Below are 24,233 nucleotides of genomic sequence, written 5' to 3' on the forward strand. Positions count from 1 at the left end.
TTGGCCTATTCAATTTTTAACAACCGTTAATGAATTGTCGACACATTCGTCAATAACGCTACCATAACAGGAAATATATATGTAATCTGTGGCGTTTAAAAAAATAATTTTCCCTTCTTTGTAGCAGAGAGATTTGCTGCTATGAGTTTATTTATGTATTTGTGCTGGTGCACCACGCTCAAGGCAATAGTATAAAACATTTGTAGTTATTAAATCTCATTTGTCTGTGCTAAGTCTGAGAGTGTATACTCTCGGTATGCATTTGCATTCATAAAACAAATACGAAAATTTTTTTCTCTAACCCTCCTCCCTCTCTCTGCCTCCGCCCTCCCCTCTGTCTATTTAAGGCCACCCCACAGAGACGATCACCCCTCTCTGTTACCTGTGTTGCTCTCGCTATGTATCTTGGTGATATCTGTCTGCTAATATGTCTGTCTATAGTTTTCTGGTTAGATTTTATGTCGCTATTTCATTATACCTGATGATGATTGCTTGTGTTGCAATCGAAACGTCGTATTCTATTATTTAATTTAATTTATTATTTTATCTTTAGACGTGACTTAACCGAAAGAAAAAATAATAATTCCTGCAGTCACGAAATTTCTAAAATTAAGACGAAAATAAAAGTTTGTTAGCGTTTTCTGTTTAATTATTGATATGTATTCCTGCAAAAAAAAAACAATTACAATCTCAGTCTGCTAATGAGCTTTTGTTTGTTTGCACTGCAGTCAATTACAGTGATTAGCTGTGGGTTGAATCTGGCTCGCAATGAGGCATTCTTGGCACGTGCGCTAACATCACAGCTGGTGACATTAGCTGCTTGTTTCATGACTTTTCTGAACTCCAAGTAAATAAATATTAAGGCAAGCGCCACAATCCCTCCCAACAGAGCGGAGCACTTCAGCCGTGAAATATTTAAGCCAGCAGGCAGGTACATAATGAGTGACTCATGTTGCCAATTCTATTTTTTTTTACATAAAATATTTAAAATACTCTAGTGTATTGTGTTTCTAATCAATATAGCATATTTTAGAAAATTTCTACCATTGATTTTTTTTCCACACACACAAAAAACATACGTACCCGCAAATACACCGACACGTGCACACAGACATGATGGATTGATAAAAAAAATGCTTTATATTTCAGTCATATTTTCTATTTGTTATCCTTGTCCGGTGGACAAAAGGGTGCTGTTTGGGAAACATTGAGAATGTTGGAGATGGATTTGGATTAGAAAATGGCCATCCGTCAACCTGGGAGCCGATATTATGAGTTTTTTTTTTATCTTTGACGTCATCGCGCAAAGCAGACGGGAGCCGGGGTTTAACGTTCCCCTGGTGAGAAGCTCACTCATTTGGTAGTGCGAAGCCAACGGGCAGCAGAATGGCCGAGATGTGGGTCTCCCAACTCGCGAACCGCCTCACACATTTGAGATGCACCTACAGCCAGCCCGTTGGGACCTCGCCAAAAATAACGAGCCCGTTTATGCCGCTACGCATTTCAGCGGCGATGGCCCCACATTGCTCGGAGTATACCTCGCAGAGGGTGCAATACGCGGATTTGTTGTATCTGTTACTCCATTGCCGAGCCAATTGAGCTGATTGCCAATTGCATAATTCATTAAATATTGCCTATTGGAGGGGGGTGGGTGTGTGTTTTTTTTATTCGCGTGATTTGATGAACAGGTCAGCACCCGCTTTTTTGAGCAGGTTAATTACTTAACAAACCCCGATTTGTGGCGTGCGGTCAGCCAATTTGTGCCTTGTTTTTTGCAGCCCGCAGGCCGTGTCGCGCAACAGGGAAAAACATTGTTATTGCTGTGAAACTATAAAATAGTGAAACTATAAAATAAGCACGCGCATTATTTTTGGTTCATTGATGGCCCTTCTTCGGTTTAAAGCCCGGCTTAAGGGACATTTATTGCGAGAGATGTCCGGTGATTTATTATTGTAAAAAAAATCCAAGTTTACGTGGAAAAAGAGTATGTTGTGAAATAACGTCAATGTTACATGAATTTTAACCCACTTTAAACTTTTCGTTTAACATTCGATTTGTGTATGTGAAGAATGCCTTTAAATTGTTTATTGCCGCAGAAATTACTGCACAGATAGCAGTTAGGAATGGAATTCGGAGCACCTACTCTGTTGTTGACTTTCGCAGAGAAAACAAACCCTGCAATGTGTATTGTTAGGATAAGGATCTTTAGCAATTGTGCTCATTACAGGTAGGCGGAGTCGTAGTAGTAAATACGTTTGCAAATCATTTCAATTGCATTACCGTCTTTCTAACAGAACATCACATATACTGTAAGTGTAATTGCGTGAATTATTGCAAACATGTAAAGTAAAACAATTGAATTCTGTAAACAGCGGCAAAGATATCTGCGATCCTCAATTGAATCAATCTTTGATCCTCAATTGCTTCCAAACTCAAGGCTCATTTGTCCGCGGCGTTTCCGCACTGACATCGCAGATGGAATGCACAAATCGCGCGTTTCCCCGCTGTTTAACTCGCCCACTTCTCTCTGTGCCACCCAGCTGCGAGTCCGTTCAACGGAGCTAATTTAATAACCAGTCTTCCTGCACGCGCGGCGCTAACAACTTCCGTGAGTTTTGCACGAACTCTATTGTCGAGTCACCGCACGTCTGTTGTTGGTCTCGCGCGGGCAGGAGACGTCAGCGCCAATGTATCGTGTTTGCCGAGTGCGTCATTTTCGCCTGCTCGTTCATCTCCGCCCGCCCGCACGCCGCCTCCTCCTCCTCAGTGCAAAAAGGCGGCACGCGATTGCGCGCAAGCGTGGAAAGAGGAGGAAGGACAAGGAGATGGAGCGCCACAATACCTCTGCCTTCTTCTCGGGCTCTCCCTTGCCCCGTATTCCCTGCAAGACGCGACGTGGTTTTTTTTTAATGCTCGGCAATGGCAAATAAACACATGTGACAGGGTGGTCCAGATGTTTTGTGAGACCCCCCCCCTATTAATTGACCACTAATTTTTAGCATATATATTTCTTATTTAAATAAACCTTTATTTTATAAAAAAAATAAGTTTTCGAGATTTCAAATGTGGGTCACAAAAAAATCGTGCTCACCGCTAACAAATTCGCAGAGCCTCGAGCGCGAAAGACATCGAAACTTTTTGGGAGAACAAAAAAAATAAACGAACATAACAATAAATACAAGATGCGAAAACAGGCAACACTTTCAGAACAGCATGCTGTGTCTATCATTACGTCTCGGTCCACATGTTCTATAGTGAGTGGAACAGGTTAAAATTGTGCTTATAATGGCCACAACAACAAGAAAAAACATGTATTTTATAACTATAGCACCAATTCAAATGTATTGTAACCTCTTACAAGCAGCGCCGCACGTCATTTGGACGTGACCGTCCATCCATCCCTCCCTCCTGCCAGCGAGCCAGCAAAACTTTTGTCTGATCTAGTATGAGAGTATGAGAGTGTATTTGTATGCAATCCACGTGCAAGGTGGAGAGCGCGATTGGGGAGGGCGTGACGTCGGCGCGACGAACGAATTCGGCTCAACGCTGCGGGAAGCGGGTGACGTCACTGTGCAGATGGCGACGTAATCACGCAGATGTGCGCCACGACCGTGCAGGCAGCATTTGCGCGCCAGACAGGCAGACAGGAATCCAGACATGAAATCAGCGAGCAAAACTATTTTTTCTAATGTAGTATGATCTTTACGTTGTGAGATTTGGCGGCGGCTTGCGAGAGGCTTTCATCCAGCTGTGCATTGACAGTGGCTGATGATGTAAAACACATTCCGAGTATGTGTACATTTTTGCTTTATTGCGACCACTTGCATCCCACCATGTTTAAGTCGATACGGTGTTCAGATAATACATCTGCTGTGGTGCTGATGCATAGACAATTGCAGGCAACGTATGCATACATATTGCCTCGATTAGACCGATTGTGCCCCAATCCTCGTCATGCAGATGCACAGGTAGAGAATTCCATGTCTCCTTTTGTCCCCGTGCACGCTTCTGTGAGCCCTGGGTGTCGACGGGCTTCGTCGGGTGGGTGGTAAACAGGGGGTTTCAAGTCGTCGTGGGGATTTTACGATTCAGTTTGAGCGAGTGGTGTTGCAGTCAGAGTATTCGTGTGAACGAAAGGACAGCTCGTTTTTAATTATACGGTCATAACCCAAGGCTATAGGATGCATTGCAGTGTTCCGAGATGGTTCCATAAGACTGTGTGGGGAAGGAATGCTAAATAATCTATGCAGAAAATTGAATGATTTGCAGCTTACCGCTAACGTGTGCGGCGGCTGCATAAATGCGACTTCGCATACAGATGTGCGCATTCAACTACGGGTTACTTTGTAGGGCGTATTTAGCATTTTGCCCTCTCTAAATCCTCCGTAGATAATAAAAGACAGGGCGCGGAGCCCTCGGAGAAGCTGGCTGCAGATTAGTGACCACCAGTGATTGCGCTTTCATTATGTGGCTTTTGCCCTAATTGTCAAGAATTTCAATGCAATTGCTTAAAATTGATCTCGACCAGCTATAGAACAAAGAGAGTGATTACAATTATTTTGTCTACTAAAAATGTCAAGGGATGCAAGAGAGAGAGAGGGGAAAACAAATCTTTGCACGTCTCGCTGATTTAGACTTTTGATAGCATTCGCTAAATCCAACCCTGGTGAATGCCGTCTGAAATCCGCGTTCTCGGCTTGGCGTATCGAGGGCAGAGGCAGCAGCGGAGCTGTTGGTCAACACGGCTCCATTGTATTTTCAGGTTGCTCCCTGCGCCCTGTTTTGTGGCCTTTATAACAGCAATGCCGGCTCATGATGGCATTTGCATTTGCAGTCACATACGAAAAAAGGTTACCAATTCGCTCGGGCTATTTAATGCAAACCATCACCCACCGTTCCACCCCCTTGCTCCCAATCCCACGGTTTAAATTAATGAATCATTCTTAATTTTAGAACTTTCGTGACTGCAGGAATTATTATTTGTTTCTTTCGGTTAAGTCACGTCTAAAGATAAAATAATAAATTAAATTAAATAATAGAATACGACGTTTCGATTGCAACACAAGCAATCATCATCAGGTATAATGAAATAGCGACATAAAATCTAACCAGAAAACTATAGACAGACATATTAGCAGACAGATATCACCAAGATACATAGCGAGAGCAACACAGGTAACAGAGAGGGGTGATCGTCTCTGTGTGGTGGCCTTAAATAGACAGAGGGGGGGGGGGCGGAGGCAGAGAGAGGGAGGAGGGTTAGAGAAAAAATTAACATATCAATGAGTGGTCAACAGACGTGGTGCTGCGAATGCGATGGCACGGCAAGCAAGCCTGAAAATCAGGAGAAGGACACACTAAAATTAAATAACCTAGTAAAATATCGAAATGTAATGTAATACAACACAGAGGGTCGGTCAACACACAATTAACGCATAGCCTGGTTGATTACGTATTTCAAAGATTGCTAAGTTAGAATTTAAGTGTGAACAATCTAAAGAGAGGACACAGGCAGAGAAAACAAGTCGCCAGAGAGAGAGAAAAAAGATAAGCTTAAAACTTCCCCGTAGAAGTGGTTCAATCTTAATTTTAGAACTTTCGTGACTGCAGGAATTATTATTTGTTTCTTTCGGTTAAGTCACGTCTAAAGATAAAATAATAAATTAAATTAAATAATAGAATACGACGTTTCGATTGCAACACAAGCAATCATCATCAGGTATAATGAAATAGCGACATAAAATCTAACCAGAAAACTATAGACAGACATATTAGCAGACAGATATCACCAAGATACATAGCGAGAGCAACACAGGTAACAGAGAGGGGTGATCGTCTCTGTGTGGTGGCCTTAAATAGACAGAGGGGGGGGGGCGGAGGCAGAGAGAGGGAGGAGGGTTAGAGAAAAAATTAGCATATCAATGAGTGGTCAACAGACGTGGTGCTGCGAATGCGATGGCACGGCAAGCAAGCCTGAAAATCAGGAGAAGGACACACTAAAATTAAAAAACCTAGTAAAATATCGAAATGTAATGTAATACAACACAGAGGGTCGGTCAACACACAATTAACGCATAGCCTGGTTGATTACGTATTTCAAAGATTGCTAAGTTAGAATTTAAATGTGAACAATCTAAAGAGAGGACACAGGCAGAGAAAACAAGTCGCCAGAGAGAGAGAAAAAAGATAAGCTTAAAACTTCCCCGTAGAAGTGGTTCAATCTTAATTTTAGAACTTTCGTGACTGCAGGAATTATTATTTGTTTATTTCGGTTAAGTCACGTCTAAAGATAAAATAATAAATAAAAAAGACGTTTCAGGCTTGCTTGCCGTGCCATCGCATTCGCAGCACCACGTCTGTTGACCACTCATTGATATGCTAATTTTTTCTCTAACCCTCCTCCCTCTCTCTGCCTCCGCCCCCCCCTCTGTCTATTTAAGGCCACCACACAGAGACGATCACCTCTCTCTGTTACCTGTGTTGCTCTCGCTATGTATCTTGGTGATATCTGTCTGCTAATATGTCTGTCTATAGTTTTCTGGTTAGATTTTATGTCGCTATTTCATTATACCTGATGATGATTGCTTGTGTTGCAATCGAAACGTCGTATTCTATTATTTAATTTAATGTATTATTTTATCTTTAGACGTGACTTAACCGAAAGAAACAAATAATAATTCCTGCAGTCACGAAAGTTCTAAAATTAAGATTGAACCACTTCTACGGGGAAGTTTTAAGCTTATCTTTTTTCTCTCTCTCTGGCGACTTGTTTTCTCGGCCTGTGTCATCTCTTTAGATTGTTCACACTTAAATTCTAACTTAGCAATCTTTGAAATACGTAATCAACCAGGCTATGCGTTAGTTGTGTGTTGACCGACCCTCTGTGTTGTATTACATTACATTTCGATATTTTACTAGGTTATTTAATTTGAGTGTGTCCTTCTGATTTTCAGGCTTGCTTGCCGTGCCATCGCATTCGCAGCACCACGTCTGTTGACCACTCATTGATATGCTAATTTTTTTTCTCTAACCCTCCTCCCTCTCTCTGCCTCCGCCCCCCCCCCCTCTGTCTATTTAAGGCCACCACACAGAGACGATCACCTCTCTCTGTTACCTGTGTTGCTCTCGCTATGTATCTTGGTGATATCTGTCTGCTAATATGTCTGTCTATAGTTTTCTGGTTAGATTTTATGTCGCTATTTCATTATACCTGATGATGATTGCTTGTGTTGCAATCGAAACGTCGTATTCTATTATTTAATTTAATTTATTATTTTATCTTTAGATGTGACTTAACCGAAAGAAACAAATAATTAATTAATCATATTCGCAGATCAAGATGTTATCGTTGCCGATGCGTTTGTCGGACACACCACACGTTGCCCAATGCCTTTTATATCCTTGGCAAGATCCCGACCCATTGTGTCTGTAAATTGAATTGAGAGCAGAGAAGGAGTAGGGAGTAGGGAGGCACTGCCAGCTTCGTCGGCTGGAAGCGACGACGATTGCGAGATGCCGAGACGGACGAGGAGAGCGTGGATATACAGGGGGCGGAGGGAGACTTGAGCCAAGGACCTGCCCCTAGGCAGAGGATTTGACAACATTTGAAATTGTCAGGAATGGGTTCAAGCCGTTAAATGCATTAAGCTGCTCGTTGTGTTTGCATGCGGTAAATGTATATGCCAAGAGTATATGTTGTACTGGAGTACATCGACTGGGGAGATGGAATGTGGAAATCAGCGCCTGTGCAGATGCTAGGTGGACTTTTATATGGCAGGATCGTGAGAGGGAGATGGTGGTGGCTTTGCGAGGCCTTCATCCAGCAGTGGATTGACCATGGCTGCTGCTCATGATAATGATGAAATGTATATGGAAATAATACATGGTGTTACACATTCGGCCTTCCAACGCTTTTATTGTTGGGAGAAAACCTTACAGAGATCATAAATATCAATACAAGTGTACATCTCTACCAATGCATCTTCTGCACACAGTAAGCCTTATATTAGATTAGTAATGTCTGTTGAGTTGCTGTGGTGTGGATATATCCCTTTATTCTCATTCTCTCTTCAGGAAAGCTTTGAATCTCACGGAGGATTTCAGTACATTTCCAGTCACCCCTGCCGTCTATCGCAGCAGTAACGAGCGTTAGCAGGACTATATTTCAAGTGTTCTGGAGACAATGCAATAATATGAATGTTTCAGAATTCGCAATAAAACAATAAACGTGTTTATTTAATTTCCCCCAAGACAATGCAGCTACCAACCATCATTTTCATGACATGTTGTGTCTCCCAAAGTGAAAGTGTATGAATGTATCAAGAGGTCGATGACCTGTGTGTGTAGTATTCACACATGTCACGCACAGATGCTCATGCGCTCCGACGATTAGCACGGTTGGATACCTGTGGCGCATAAGAAGTTTAGCAATTAATACGTACATACAATTTATTAAACGCACCTTTCATGTTTTAAATGTATACAATTGACAATAAATATGGGCAACCTGGTCCATGACCCTCTTTCAAATGTCAGCGTAGAACACAGCATGGGGGCCGACAAGGAGAATGAGACAATGAAAGTTGTTTTTGTGTGTTGTGTGTGGGGCTGTGCAAAAGAGTGTCACAGAGTCCCCACAGGAAATGTTCATCTTCATTTCGACGTCACACTCCATTTACTGAAGCAGAGGAGCTCCAGACAATAGGAAGCCAAAAAAAACCGACCAAGGTTAGGATTTTAATAAATTACCATGCTGGTGGTGTCTGCTGGGTGAGCGTTGATAAATATTTCATGGAATGGATTTTTATCACGGACAAAAAAATAATATTTCAGCTCTTGACAGGTACGGATCGAATACCCGTGCCCAGCAGGATGCGCAATAAAACTGTTTGAAAAACAACACTGAGCGGATGAAGCGGAGATGCCGGAGCCCCTGTTAAACATTGGATCTGTGCATTTAAAACCACTTACATCGTTTTTGGCCAAAGTGATCAATGAAGATTTTTTTCTTCCATGAAAATCGAAATACGTCTTATCAAGCTGTAATACAGACCGGGTTGGTTCTTTGCTGCCGTATATCCCAAACGATTCTCAACAGTGAAGTTAAACGTAGCATAAAAAAGCCCCGCAATGTCTTACTCGCGTCACTGGTAGCGAAAGGGTCAGAAAGCTGGCGCAGTCGGTAGCGCCGAGTCTGCTTGCCTTCCCGACTTCTCCGTGAGTTTCCCTGCACCCCCTCGCAATACCCGATCCCCGCTACAAATTCTACATCGTTTGGAGATGCACAAATGACACTCAAATACAAACAAAACCGTATAATTATTCAACATAACACATAATTATCACGGGCTTCCGCGAGAGGGGGCTCTAGATAGCCACTCTAGAGTGTGTTTGGTCTATTCTTCCACGCTAGCCACACGTCCTAAATGAGGTATGTGTGTACCCACACTTTAGTCCACTACATGCAGATCTAGTAACTAGTGGAACCATTATACTGATTGGTGAACAGATGTGGGCGGAGGATTTGAGACAGAAAGTTCTGACCTGCCCCGACTGGACATCTGTGAAAAAGAGCTTTATAGCTCATCGGATTCCTCCAGTATAAATACATATTCTGATCCTGAGAGTTGACCATTCATTTCCTTGTACGGTGCGCTAACCATGACACCATGGCAGCATCCTAGAATACAACTCAACATGACGGCGATTGATACCAAATGTATGTGTAGTGACATCGCTGGATGTCAACGTGCTGGGTGCAGTGCCGGCCCTAGAGAGGCACGGCGTGCGGTGTAGCGACATCGCGGATACCACAATGGTGTGGGTGTAGTACCGGCCCTAGAAGGGCCCGGTGAGCGCTGAATAATAGATCGAGATGGCACCACGCTTTGCGTGCAGCGCTGACCCAACAGGACAGGGTGTGTGGGTGCCGGCCGAAGGATGGTGTTATGTTAGGCCTTGGCACTCAGGTTTACCCAGGAGGACACGTGACCAGTTAAGTCTACAAAGGGGCCCCAGGAGGGGGCTAGGGGTGGTCACGTGGTTGGGATCCAGATCCTTCCCGTGGATTCTGGAAGGTGGACGTGGCCAAGGACGGAGCCGGCCACGCCACAGAGAATATAAGCCGGGTCCTGAGAGGGACCATGGTGGTTGTTCATCCTGGAAGAAACCCTTCGTCTACGTTCTCCATTGAATGAGTCTCCAACACGTGGTCCCGGGCCGAAGTTGTTGGTCCCGGTCCGTAGTAGCAATTACGTTGCAACTAGTGTAGTTAGCCTGGTGGTCACCACCATAGGGTGTTATTCTGGTAAGGGGAAAGTTACCCCGTGTGTTGGAACTGAATAAATGTGTTGCCTTCAAGTCAACGTTTGCGACTCAGTTGAACCTATTAAAGATGTAATTTATATCTTTAATGATTTAAACAAAATAAGTGATGAATACCTTCAGTGCGGCAACGACCTGCATTTGTAGCCCTTCTGAACTCATGTCCATTTCAGTCCCAGCACATTTAATTGTTTTGAATAAAAAAAAACTAAACTGTGTAAGTCCCACTTAGCTATGTTGCTCTTTTCAGAAGCGACCTGCTCACAAACGATGGCTCAACGAAGTGGCTTGTCATGTCCAAATGTACAGCAGCCAAATACTCGAAGCGAATGTTTATCAACAAATCCACGCGACCACGGTGAGAGAGACACGCAAACTCCAAATATACAGTCGGTGTCAGGGTCGGAATCGACCCCACTACCTCCTGTATACCAGGCGGGGTAGTTAACATCTCGCTACCGTGACGCCCCTTCTAAAGATGGCATGCCAGTGGACCCCGAGTTCGGGCAATTCACACAACGATGGACGGTGGAGACTTCTTCGAGGAGGGTTCCGATTTATCCTCAAACTCCAACTCCAAGCGTGTACACAAGAAGCATCGCACTCGGCCTCCTCGGTCCACGCTATGCGTGAAGCGTGCAACCCACTAGCCGCAGAGCCTCAGTGCTCCACTGCTTGCGTACATTACCATCCCATATTGGCGTGTGATGTAATTAATTATGACCTCCTGCTAATATTACCACTGATGTGAGCGTGGCAGGCTCGTACGAACCGAGTCCAATCACTCCAAGTCGAGACGTCTGTTTAACTATAGTATTGAATGTACGTGTAGGTAGGAGTATACTATGAGATACCTGTCCAGCAATAGCTAGGTTTAATGACGACTATAATGAGCCAAGAATGCTGTTTGTGTGTAACGCGCGTGACGTCACTCCATATGCCGCACCCCCCCCCCCCGTCATTAATAATATTCATGAGCGGGTGGATTTTTACACTCACGCAGAAGAAGTTCGAGCGGAAATTATTTTTGTTCGCAAATTCGCTTTAAGTTTGACGTTTCTTTATTGAATGTTAATCTGATAAATAATTATACGCAGCAACAAAGTGGATTTGGTGTCTTTATTTTTTTTTTCAGCACTTGAGACAAAAGGTAAGTCTAATTTATGCTTCTACATTATGGTTAAAATAAACATTTCTCGGTGATTTTCCAGATATTGTATCGATTTCCAATTTATTTCAACCGAAAGCAGAAGAGAATAAAGTATCAGAGCAGTGCTACAGTGACATGAAGTGAGGTGTTTTATGACTTAGTTTCGCGCAAGATTCACTGCCATTAATACAGTGCTGCAGTGAAATGCAAGTGAAGTGTTTGATGATATACTTTTGTGCAAGATTCACTGCCATTAAATTTACACGATACAATTATACTCTGCTCAATTGTTTCGTAAATATTACAGCTTCCATCCTAGGACGGGCAAAGAAGCTAGTGTAGAAATGAACCTCCTAGCGTCTGCCATTGAGAATGTCAGACATGGAGAGAACAGCAGAATTGCTGGGGCTAACACTTTTTTTACTGTCATTAAATGAGCATTTGACAACAATTTCTCCAAATTACATCATTAGGTGAGGGTCAAAAACATCTCGATTGTATTATTCGTTATTGTCAGGGTTTGGGATTCTTAGATATCCCCCACCAGTCGAGCACAGTTGTGCGTGTCAACTGTCTTGCTTTATATGTCCCTGGATATCTAAATAAGCCTTGGACAAACAGAAATAAAATGGATTTCGCCATGCCTCAGGTGGATGTTTGGGCTAATTTAAATAAAAACAAATTCTCTGCAAAAAATATATTAGTGGCTTTGGTTAACAGTTAATCATGCCTTGTTTATAGAAACTGGATTTAGATTTTTTGAACTCTATATTTGTTTCTGATTTTAACACTTTATGACGGTGGATAACTATTTTGGCACCTAGGCTTTCATAACCGTGAAATGGTAAACATGACCAATTATTAAATGCCAAATTGATAGGTGCATTGTCAAATGTAATATTTATCATGAACGTGGTGTGTGGAGGACTATACTGGATGTGGTGTGCCAGTTAAAAACAGATCCCAGCGAATATATAATCCATTTATATAAAGAAGAAAAACCTCGTGACTTATAAGGCTCTACTTACAGCTCGACATTCTTGTATGTGATTTCCAGGCCGCGTATGCAATACTCGCAGGAATCCCCTCCTCGGGTGTATCCAGAAGGGGCTGGCAGACCCAACAAAACAGCTGTATTGGCAGCATCCGATAGTGCTTCTTATCGCTGCAAATGCACATGTGCGCGGTGCACACCATCACGAATGCAACCGAGCCACTCGGGGAGGTTTGGCAGGCGTTGCCACGAAGCGGAGTTTTACAGCTCTTACCGGGGAAGTCAAACTGCTGCTTGGCACCCGCTAGCAACTGCCCCATGTGTAGAAAAAAAAACCCATTGTGGCATCAATAGCTTTGTCATTTCGTTTCTGCTGCGAAGGGGCGGCTGTATGTGGGACGTGGTCGCGGCTTGAATGTGCGCACACGATTTTGATTGAATTCAATTTGAAAATGAGCTGCATAATTCGGGAAGCCTTGAGTGGATATGACGAAGAATTGATTGGTTCAATGGTCCGCGATTACTTCTGGCAAGTTTTTAAGCTATCCTCACTTAAAGAAATATAACATGTGTGTTCATTGTTCTGTAGAAATGAAAATTCTTTAAATAAAAACTTGTCACTGAGGAATCAGATGAAACTACATCAAATAAAATATATGTTGATTAGTGTGTTGGCCCAATTTAATTTCTAATGCTTGACGTTGCAATATACGATTGCGGACGACTAATTAATATAGTTAGCTGACAGCGAATGAGCTTGCAATACATATTTGATGGTCGTGAAAGACTGCCGAGGGTTTGATTGATTGTGTTGCTAAATTGATGAGTAATCTTCGCACGTAAAAAAATTAGAGATGGAATCAGATCTTGCTGCATAGATTGTCTATCGTCCCAAGCATAGCCCCAATAAACTGAAAACAAAAGTTCAAGATTTCGAAAAAAAAAGTTTCCCTGTAGCACCAATTAACGGTGTGTTTATTTTAATCCTGTTTGAGAACATTCTGAAAATTAGTTTTGAAGTATTTGGAAACTCAATGAGTCCATTTAATTGCCTTTTAACTATCCCGAGAACAGGAATAGTTGACACCGCCTTTGTCTTATTCTCAGGTTTTTTCGGTAAAGTCACGTAGGTAAAACATTAAAAGTAATGAAAGTAAAATAAAACAAAACAAAAATAAAAATAAAATTCACGACGTTTCGGAGGCAACACAAGTCTCCGTCATCAGGTGGGACCGTCACAGCCAGATTAGCTGCATCAAGTGAAGCAATGATTCAAGATGTAATCCCTTATATGTGAGTGTGAAAGCGATGGGTATTACCTTGTTATCGCGGCATCTCTTGAGGAAGGCCAGCGTCTCGAGAAGCTGTGACTTCTTGTCTCGTTGTCTGTTAAAAACTCTAACAGATAGGTGGAATTCCTCCCCGTAGAGGGCATTAATTCTAGATTTGAAGCTTTCGTGACTGCAATGATTCATATTCTCAGGTTTTTTCGGTAAAGTCACGTAGGTAAAACATTAAAAGTAATTAAAGTAAAATAAAACAAAACAAAAATAAAAATAAAATTCACGACGTTTCGGAGGCAACACAAGTCTCCGTCATCAGGTGGGACCGTCACAGCCAGATTAGCTGCATCAAGTGAAGCAATGATTCAAGATGTAATCCCTTATATGTGAGTGTGAAAGCGATGGGTATTACCTTGTTATCGCGGCATCTCTTGAGGAAGGCCAGCGTCTCGAGAAGCTGTGACTTCTTGTCTCGTTGTCTGTTAAAAACTCTAACAGATAGGTGGAATTCCTCCCCGTAGAGGGCATTAATTCTAGATTTGAAGCTTTCGTGACTGCAATGATTCATATTCTCAGGTTTTTTCGGTAAAGTCACGTAGGTAAAACATTAAAAGTAATGAAAGTAAAATAAAACAAAACAAAAATAAAAATAAAATTCACGACGTTTCGGAGGCAACACAAGTCTCCGTCATCAGGTGGGACCGTCACAGCCAGATTAGCTGCATCAAGTGAAGCAATGATTCAAGATGTAATCCCTTATATGTGAGTGTGAAAGCGATGGGTATTACCTTGTTATCGCGGCATCTCTTGAGGAAGGCCAGCGTCTCGAGAAGCTGTGACTTCTTGTCTCGTTGTCTGTTAAAAACTCTAACAGATAGGTGGAATTCCTCCCCGTAGAGGGCATTAATTCTAGATTTGAAGCTTTCGTGACTGCAATGATTCATATTCTCAGGTTTTTTCGGTAAAGTCACGTAGGTAAAACATTAAAAGTAATGAAAGTAAAATAAAACAAAACAAAAATAAAAATAAAATTCACGACGTTTCGGAGGCAACACAAGTCTCCGTCATCAGGTGGGACCGTCACAGCCAGATTAGCTGCATCAAGTGAAGCAATGATTCAAGATGTAATCCCTTATATGTGAGTGTGAAAGCGATGGGTATTACCTTGTTATCGCGGCATCTCTTGAGGAAGGCCAGCGTCTCGAGAAGCTGTGAATTCTTGTCTCGTTGTCTGTTAAAAACTCTAACAGATAGGTGGAATTCCTCCCCGTAGAGGGCATTAATTCTAGATTTGAAGCTTTCGTGACTGCAATGATTCATATTCTCAGGTTTTTTCGGTAAAGTCACGTAGGTAAAACATTAAAAGTAATGAAAGTAAAATAAAACAAAACAAAAATAAAAATAAAATTCACGACGTTTCGGAGGCAACACAAGTCTCCGTCATCAGGTGGGACCGTCACAGCCAGATTAGCTGCATCAAGTTGTAATGCGGGCGTAAGCGACCTTCCGGAGGTGACGTCACGGGGGGTGGAGTCATGTGACGTGGGGGTAAGGTTCGGGGCTTTAAGCGGGTAAACCGGAAGGGGAAGGTAGTCGGGGTGTGAGCGGAAAAGAGTGAGGCCACGCGGGCAAGTGTGGAGAGGGGGGGCGCCGACGGCGATCGGGAGCCAACCCCGGAGATAAGAGGAAGCTGCGGAGTGGTGTGCAGCTGGGGAGGAGACAGCCAGGAGGGCTGCGTGTTAGAGGCAGCGGTGTGGCTGCCAGGAGGAGCTGCGGAGAGAGAGAGAGAGAGCAAGAAGCTGTGAGAGCTGCGGAGGGAGAAGAGCAGCAGAGAGTACAGCCAAGGGGGGCTGTGTGGGAGAAACAGCAGCGGAGCTGCTGTTGTGGATCGGGCCGACATTGGAGTCAGCACCGTGGAGAAGCTACAGAGTAAAGACAGCCGTGTGGGTGTACAGCACGAACCGAATAATAAAGGACACTGAGCCAGACATCGTGGTCCAGTCGTTTATTACACTGGTGTCGGAAGTGCAACGGCATGTCGAAACAAGTGAGGAAGAAAGTTAATCCGGCGCCTGCATCGGCTTCTTCGTCCGACGACGACGAACTCCCTCCAACCACGGATCCTGTTGGGGTGGTGGAGGAGAGCCAGGCTGAGGCGACCACGGGAACGGGTGTGGAGGATGTTGGCGCGGTGGCGGGTCCGTCGACATCATCAGACGCGGATCAACGATGGCAAGCGATGGCGGTACAACTGGAGGCACTTCAGGACGTCCTGGCGCATCTATGCCATCTCGTCGCGCCAGGGACGATGGATGATGCAAGTGGTGCTCCGCGGGCCGCCACGTTGCCTGTCCTGCCGCCGCCATTGCCCACGCGGCAAGAGGCCGCCATTTTGCGCGCTCCGTGGCGCCAAACCGCCATCTTGGCCACGCCGCGGGCCGACGCCATTTTGAATTTGCCATCACAACCACCACCATTGGAAGACGGCGGGAAGAGGAGTCGGAGTCGCCACCTTACAACAGTTAAAGAATTTTCCGTCGGTGGGGACTGGAGCGCGTTCGCCTGCCGCTTCTTGGCGGCGGTACGCACAGCAAGATGGACCGATGCGGAGGCTTTGGAGGTGTTGCCGACTCTCCTGGACGACGAATCTGTCCGATTCTTCCGTTCCATAGCGACCAATAAGAAGGCAACTTTATGTGGTGTTTTTCAAGAAATGGCCGATGCTTATGAGCCACCAGATGATGCGCATCGGCGATTCGCTCAACGACAACGAGCACCAGAGGAGTCGCCCGTGGCGTTCAGGGGTGCGGTGCTGGAGCTGGCCATGGCAGCTTATCCTGAGACGCCACAGGACCTGCTTGAGCCTCTCATATTAGGGAAGATGTTGGAGCTGTCTCGGGATCTAGGGATCCCCATGCCTGTGTGTGGGCATGAGAAGCTAACTTCCCGGATGGCTGCTAAGTGTCTCGATGCGCAATTCAACCTCCGTCGCTGGAAACAAGTGACGGCGTGGACGGGGGGGCCCGTCAAAGATGGGGATGCGCTGGGATGGAACCCTGCGCAGGCCGTCTATGTTCCGGATGACCGGGGCCCTCAACAACTGACGGCCGCCTCCGCTCCATGGACGGGACGCGGCGGGCCGAGACCGCGCGCGGTGCTACCAGAACGGGGCCGTCAGGAGGCGAGGCCTGCGCTTCGGCGCAACGAGGCCGAATGTTTCCGCTGCGGGCGTAGGGGCCACTACGCCAGAGACTGCTGGGCGCGCTTCCCGGCTCCGCCGCAGCAGGAGGCCTCGGCACCGGTCAAGTCGGCTAAAGATCCTCCGAAACAGGCATGTCGGCACGCACCAGACACTCGGCAAGGCTTTCCACCTCACCCACCACCTGTGTTGCGCGATCCTATTGTTGTTGTTAAAGAAAGGCCATCGACGGGGCCTTGTCATTCAGTTACGCAGTGGCGCAAATTGGCACGGAGAGTTGTCGCGGCCGCTACGGGTTCGTCCACTGTACCGGGGTCCATACAAGGTGTGGACGTGCGCATTTTGGTCGACTCGGGGGCGTCTGCGACTATTATATCGGATGTCATTTTCCATCTGTTGGGCATTCCGTCGGGGGCTGTGCGTCCGGTTTATGGGTCGTGCGTCGCTGCGAACGGGGGTAGCATGGGCATCGTGGGTCAGGTGGATGCTAAGATATCTATTGGGGATGTGTCGGCCTCGGGTGTTGTGTTGATATCGAGATCTTTGGCGGTTCCTTGTTTGTTAGGCACCGATTTTTTGGCTAAGATGCCCATTTTGATCAAAATCAATGAGAATTGTATTGAACTGCCGGGGGGCCGTCAAATCTCGTTTCTGCCGTCGCCCTGGGGGCGACCTGCTTCGGCCGTACAAGTGCAGGCGCTGTCCGTCGCATCTGTGGACATCCCACCTGGTACACAGATGCTTATACCCTTGCGGTATCGGAAGCCCCTGCCTGATCGACTAGGAGCAGTAGGGGTCTTGTTGTCACCGTCCGCCACGATAACAACCGGGTTGGCGTTAGTGGGGGCACAGACCATCGTCCGGCCGGATCAATTACCGTTTTTACAGGTGCTTAATGCGGGGGGAGAAAACGTCCGTGTCCCGGCCGGTACGGTTGTGGCACATGCCACTACGGCGTTTGCGACCCATGATTGTCCACATAGCCGGGGAGTTGTTGCTGGGGTTTCAGAGCCAAGGAGTTCGGATGATCGTTGGGTTGCTCAATTATGTGACGAAAATTCTTCCCTGTCCATGGAGCAACGTGGTGCGCTGCGTAAATTGTTGTTGACATATTCCGATGTGTTCAGCTCCGATGATTTGGATTTGGGCCGCACTTCCTTACTTTACCATCACATTGAGACGGGCGATGCTGCCCCTATTCGATTAAATTCGCATCGGATGAGTCCTGCGGAACGAGAACACGTAAGGGGGGCAGTGGAAGACATGTTGGCTGCGGACATTATATCGCCATCTAACAGCCCATGGGGCGCTCCAGTCGTCTTGGTTAAGAAGAAGGATGGCAAATTGCGATTTTGTGTTGATTTCCGCAAATTGAATAAGATATCGGTAGCAGATGCGTACCCCCTGCCGCGTATGGATGACTCCCTCGACGCATTGTCGGGGGCTAAGTTCTTTTCCACACTGGACCTCTCTTCGGGATTTTGGCAGCTTCCCCTTGACGAGTCCTCACGGGAGAAAACCGCCTTCCGTACGCCGCAGGGGTTATTTCAATTCAACTGTCTCCCGATGGGATTGAATGCGGCCCCTGCTACATTTCAAAGATTGATGGAGCTCGTTTTGACGGGGTTGCAGTGGGAGACATGTCTTATATATTTGGACGATATCATTGTCTTCAGCCGCACATTCGATGAACATTTGACGCGGCTGGAGACAGTGTTCACGAGGATGCGTTCTGCCAAATTGAAATTCAAACCAAAGAAATGTCACCTACTGCAACGGTCCGTCCGCTATTTGGGGCACATTGTGAGCGCTGAGGGAGTGTCCACGGATCCGGAAAAGACGGCGTGCGTCCGGGATTGGCCGACTCCGGCCACCGTGGGGGATGTTCGGCGGTTTTTGGGATTTGCCTCGTATTACCGAAGATTCGTGCCGGGTTTTGCGACGATTGCGAGGCCTTTGCATCTCCTTACGGGTAAAGGACGGAAGTTTGTTTGGGGACAGCCGGAGGAGGCGGCCTTTCGGAGTCTGCGTGATCTATTGGCCACGGCCCCAACATTGGATTATCCCGATTTCGATCACCCATTCATTCTTGATACGGACGCGAGTGACACAGGTATTGGGGCGGTGTTATCACAGTCTAAAGGGGGTGTAGAGCGTGTCGTGGCGTATGGTAGCCGAGTCTTGTCTCCTGCGGAAACCCGCTACTGTGTCACTCGCAGAGAACTATTGGTGGTTGTTTTTTTCCTACGGCAATTTCGACCATACCTCTACGGTCGTTCTTTTATTGTGCGTACGGATCATGCGGCCTTGCAATATGCCCTTAAAATTGACCAGCCATCCGGACAGTTGGCACGTTGGTTGGACACGCTACAGGAATTTTCCTTCCAAATTCAACATCGGAAGGGTGTGCGCCATGCGAACGCTGACGCACTTTCCAGATTACCGCGGCGCGGCCCTTGTAAATGTGAGTCGGGGACGCATAGGTGTTCGCCGATTCCAAACCCCCCTCAGCCGCTCACGCTGGCCGTCGAGAAGTCGGACACTCCGATGGAACCGGGACCGGCTGACGGGGTTTTGAATCTGCCGCGGTCTGTCTGGATCCGGGAACAGATGATGGATGAGTCATTGGTGTCCTTGCGGAAGCGGTCTGCTAAGGACAATGGGAGTCCGAGTACGGCTGTGGGGCCGCAAACCGCTCTCCGAGATGGTCTGCTTATGTGGCGGGAGGGGTTCCAGGAACGTTGGCGCCTGGTGGTACCAACGTCCTTGCGGTTCGAGTTGATTAGAACCCTCCATTGTGACACTCTCTTACATTTAGGGGTGCAGAAGACCTTGTTGACGTTGCAACGTCATTATTTTTGGCACGGCATGGCGACAGATGTCGTAGGGCACGTGCGCGCGTGCCCTGCGTGTGCACAACGTAAGCCGCCGAAACATCCTTACGTGCCGCCTCTCCAGTCGATTCAGGTGTCTCGAGTCAATGAATTGGTGGCACTGGACATATTGGGACCTTTTCCACCATCGGCGAGGGGTAATAAATATTTGCTGGTAGGGGTTGAGTACCTCTCCCGTTGGCCGATGGCCTGGCCGTTGCCCGATCAGTCGGCCGCGGCCATTACCGACGCCTTTTTGTTTGGGTATATTATGGATAAGGGGGCGCCTGAGAGACTCCTCACGGACCAGGGCAGGAATTTCTCTTCTAAATTATTGGCGGAAGTGTGCGCGGGCCTTGGGACTAAGAAAGTACGGACATCCCCATACCATCCGCAGACGGATGGTATGGTTGAACGGCTGAACAGGACATTGTCTGCCATGCTTTGCCATACCGTGAGTGAACAACAATCAGATTGGGATCTGCACATCCCCGGGGTGCTTTCGGCGTACAGGATGACGCCTCATGCGGCTACAGGATATTCGCCGTTTTACCTTATGTATGGTCGGGAAAACGTGCCGCCGGTGGATGTGCAATTGGGAACTGGGGTGAAGGGACCTCGGAAACCACTTCCTGAATACATCCAGGACACGGTTCGCCGAGTCACGGAGGCGCGGGAGAATGCCCGCGTGGCTACGGCCAAAGCCCAGGCCCGGAACGAGCGATATGCGCGACGGTCTGAGGGGGAGTGCCCTTGGAAGGTTGGGGACCTAGCCTGGCTTCATTGTCCACAGGTACGTCCGGGGACCTCGCCGAAATTACACAAACCTTGGCATGGTCCCGTACGCCTCATTGCGGTTCCCAACCCACAGACAGCACGCGTCCAGATTGGGTCTCGTCGCTGGGTTGTGCATACGTCGCGCTTGAAACCATATGTTGCTCCCTTACATGATGCGTCATCCCCCAATATTGCCTTGCCGGGGTCTGTTGCTGCTGACTCTCCCCTGCCTGCGTCCATTGATCTCGCTAGAGCGCCTGTCGTACCTGTTCCAGACAGGCCGGCCGTGACATTGCGGGGGACGAGGGGCCCTGCTCGGAGGACGCCTGCCAGGTCTGCGGGACCTTCGAGCCCTGCAGCCCTTCCGACCCAGCTGCGGGCACGGTCACAGGACAAGCCCAAGACTAACTCTTTAGAGACACGGGACGGCGGTGGACTTCCAGCTGCGACAGGGGGATTACCCCCTGTCGTTCCTCGACTTTCATCGCGTTCCCGTTCTGCGAGTGGGCCGCCGACCGTCCGGGACGGGCCGGCGACCCGCACACGTTCCAAATCGCTTACGTTTCGTTGATTGTTGCTGTCTTGTTATTTTTTTCTTACAGTTGTATTTATTGCATGCTTTTGTACGATCGTTGATGTTGATTGCGTTGTTGTTGTTCTTGCTGTTACATTATATGCTTAGTGTCCTTTAGGGGGGGAAGCTCGGTTCGCCGCATTACGATTTGCTATTGGTCAGCCGAGGTCGGCTGGGATTTTTCTACGGGGGAGGGTGGTGTAATGCGGGCGTAAGCGACCTTCCGGAGGTGACGTCACGGGGGGTGGAGTCATGTGACGTGGGGGTAAGGTTCGGGGCTTTAAGCGGGTAAACCGGAAGGGGAAGGTAGTCGGGGTGTGAGCGGAAAAGAGTGAGGCCACGCGGGCAAGTGTGGAGAGGGGGGGCGCCGACGGCGATCGGGAGCCAACCCCGGAGATAAGAGGAAGCTGCGGAGTGGTGTGCAGCTGGGGAGGAGACAGCCAGGAGGGCTGCGTGTTAGAGGCAGCGGTGTGGCTGCCAGGAGGAGCTGCGGAGAGAGAGAGAGAGGGGGCTGCTTGTTAGAGGCAGCGGTGTGGCTGCCAGGAGGAGCTGCGGAGAGAGAGAGAGAGAGCAAGAAGCTGTGAGAGCTGCGGAGGGAGAAGAGCAGCAGAGAGTACAGCCAAGGGGGGCTGTGTGGGAGAAACAGCAGCGGAGCTGCTGTTGTGGATCGGGCCGACATTGGAGTCAGCACCGTGGAGAAGCTACAGAGTAAAGACAGCCGTGTGGGTGTACAGCACGAACCGAATAATAAAGGACACTGAGCCAGACATCGTGGTCCAGTCGTTTATTACAAAGTGAAGCAATGATTCAAGATGTAATCCCTTATATGTGAGTGTGAAAGCGATGGGTATTACCTTGTTATCGCGGCATCTCTTGAGGAAGGCCAGCGTCTCGAGAAGCTGTGACTTCTTGTCTCGTTGTCTGTTAAAAACTCTAACAGATAGGTGGAATTCCTCCCCGTAGAGGGCATTAATTCTAGATTTGAAGCTTTCGTGACTGCAATGATTCATATTCTCAGGTTTTTTTCGGTAAAGTCACGTAGGTAAAACATTAAAAGTAATGAAAGTAAAATAAAACAAAACAAAAATAAAAATAAAATTCACGACGTTTCGGAGGCTGGCCTTCCTCAAGAGATGCCGCGATAACAAGGTAATACCCATCGCTTTCACACTCACATATAAGGGATTACATCTTGAATCATTGCTTCACTTGATGCAGCTAATCTGGCTGTGACGGTCCCACCTGATGACGGAGACTTGTGTTGCCTCCGAAACGTCGTGAATTTTATTTTTATTTTTGTTTTGTTTTATTTTACTTTCATTACTTTTAATGTTTTACCTACGTGACTTTACCGAAAAAACCTGAGAATATGAATCATTGCAGTCACGAAAGCTTCAAATCTAGAATTAATGCCCTCTACGGGGAGGAATTCCACCTATCTGTTAGAGTTTTTAACAGACAACGAGACAAGAAGTCACAGCTTCTCGAGACGCTGGCCTTCCTCAAGAGATGCCGCGATAACAAGGTAATACCCATCGCTTTCACACTCACATATAAGGGATTACATCTTGAATCATTGCTTCACTTGATGCAGCTAATCTGGCTGTGACGGTCCCACCTGATGACGGAGACTTGTGTTGCCTCCGAAACGTCGTGAATTTTATTTTTATTTTTGTTTTGTTTTATTTTACTTTCATTACTTTTAATGTTTTACCTACGTGACTTTACCGAAAAAACCTGAGAATATGAATCATTGCAGTCACGAAAGCTTCAAATCTAGAATTAATGCCCTCTACGGGGAGGAATTCCACCTATCTGTTAGAGTTTTTAACAGACAACGAGACAAGAAGTCACAGCTTCTCAAGACGCTGGCCTTCCTCAAGAGATGCCGCGATAACAAGGTAATACCCATCGCTTTCACACTCACATATAAGGGATTACATCTTGAATCATTGCTTCACTTGATGCAGCTAATCTGGCTGTGACGGTCCCACCTGATGACGGAGACTTGTGTTGCCTCCGAAACGTCGTGAATTTTATTTTTATTTTTGTTTTGTTTTATTTTACTTTCAATACTTTTAATGTTTTACCTACGTGACTTTACCGAAAAAACCTGAGAATATGAATCATTGCAGTCACGAAAGCTTCAAATCTAGAATTAATGCCCTCTACGGGGAGGAATTCCACCTATCTGTTAGAGTTTTTAACAGACAACGAGACAAGAAGTCACAGCTTCTCGAGACGCTGGCCTTCCTCAAGAGATGCCGCGATAACAAGGTAATACCCATCGCTTTCACACTCACATATAAGGGATTACATCTTGAATCATTGCTTCACTTGATGCAGCTAATCTGGCTGTGACGGTCCCACCTGATGACGGAGACTTGTGTTGCCTCCGAAACGTCGTGAATTTTATTTTTATTTTTGTTTTGTTTTATTTTACTTTCATTACTTTTAATGTTTTACCTACGTGACTTTACCGAAAAAACCTGAGAATATGAATCATTGCAGTCACGAAAGCTTCAAATCTAGAATTACCGCCTTTGTCGTTGCAACACGAACATTCTAAAAACAACCTCGTTTCCTGCCTTAACATCGTAAATCTTCCAACAAAAAAAATATCTTGAAGCAGAAAATTAGTGCTGAATACAACTGCGTTTGAAAATGTGATTTGTGACTTTCATCCTTACCCATGCATCGAAACTTCACCTTCTCCGTACAATTGTATTGAGGAACAGCATGGTGTTGCCTTGCTGTGGTCTGGGATTGTTCTTGCTGTTGTTTTGCTGCATTGCTCAAGCTGATGAATTGGTTTACTTATGCAATTTGAACTTATACTATTTAACGGTTTTTTTTACGTATTTATTTTTTCCTAAACTTTGCACTCGTATGTTTTTGTTTGTTAAATATATCGTTTGTTACTGTAACTTTCTGACCCGCCCCTACTTGGACATTCGTGAAAATTATCTTCATAGCTCATCGGATTTTTCCATGATACATTTAAAGTTTATAATTCTGATCTGCGATGCGTGGCACACCAAATGGGCGCACATGTTCGGG

The sequence above is a fragment of the Lampetra planeri genome, chromosome 9, assembly GCF_965212315.1.
Source record: "Lampetra planeri chromosome 9, kcLamPlan1.2.h2, whole genome shotgun sequence".
In the NCBI taxonomy this organism is placed as follows: domain Eukaryota; kingdom Metazoa; phylum Chordata; class Hyperoartia; order Petromyzontiformes; family Petromyzontidae; genus Lampetra; species Lampetra planeri.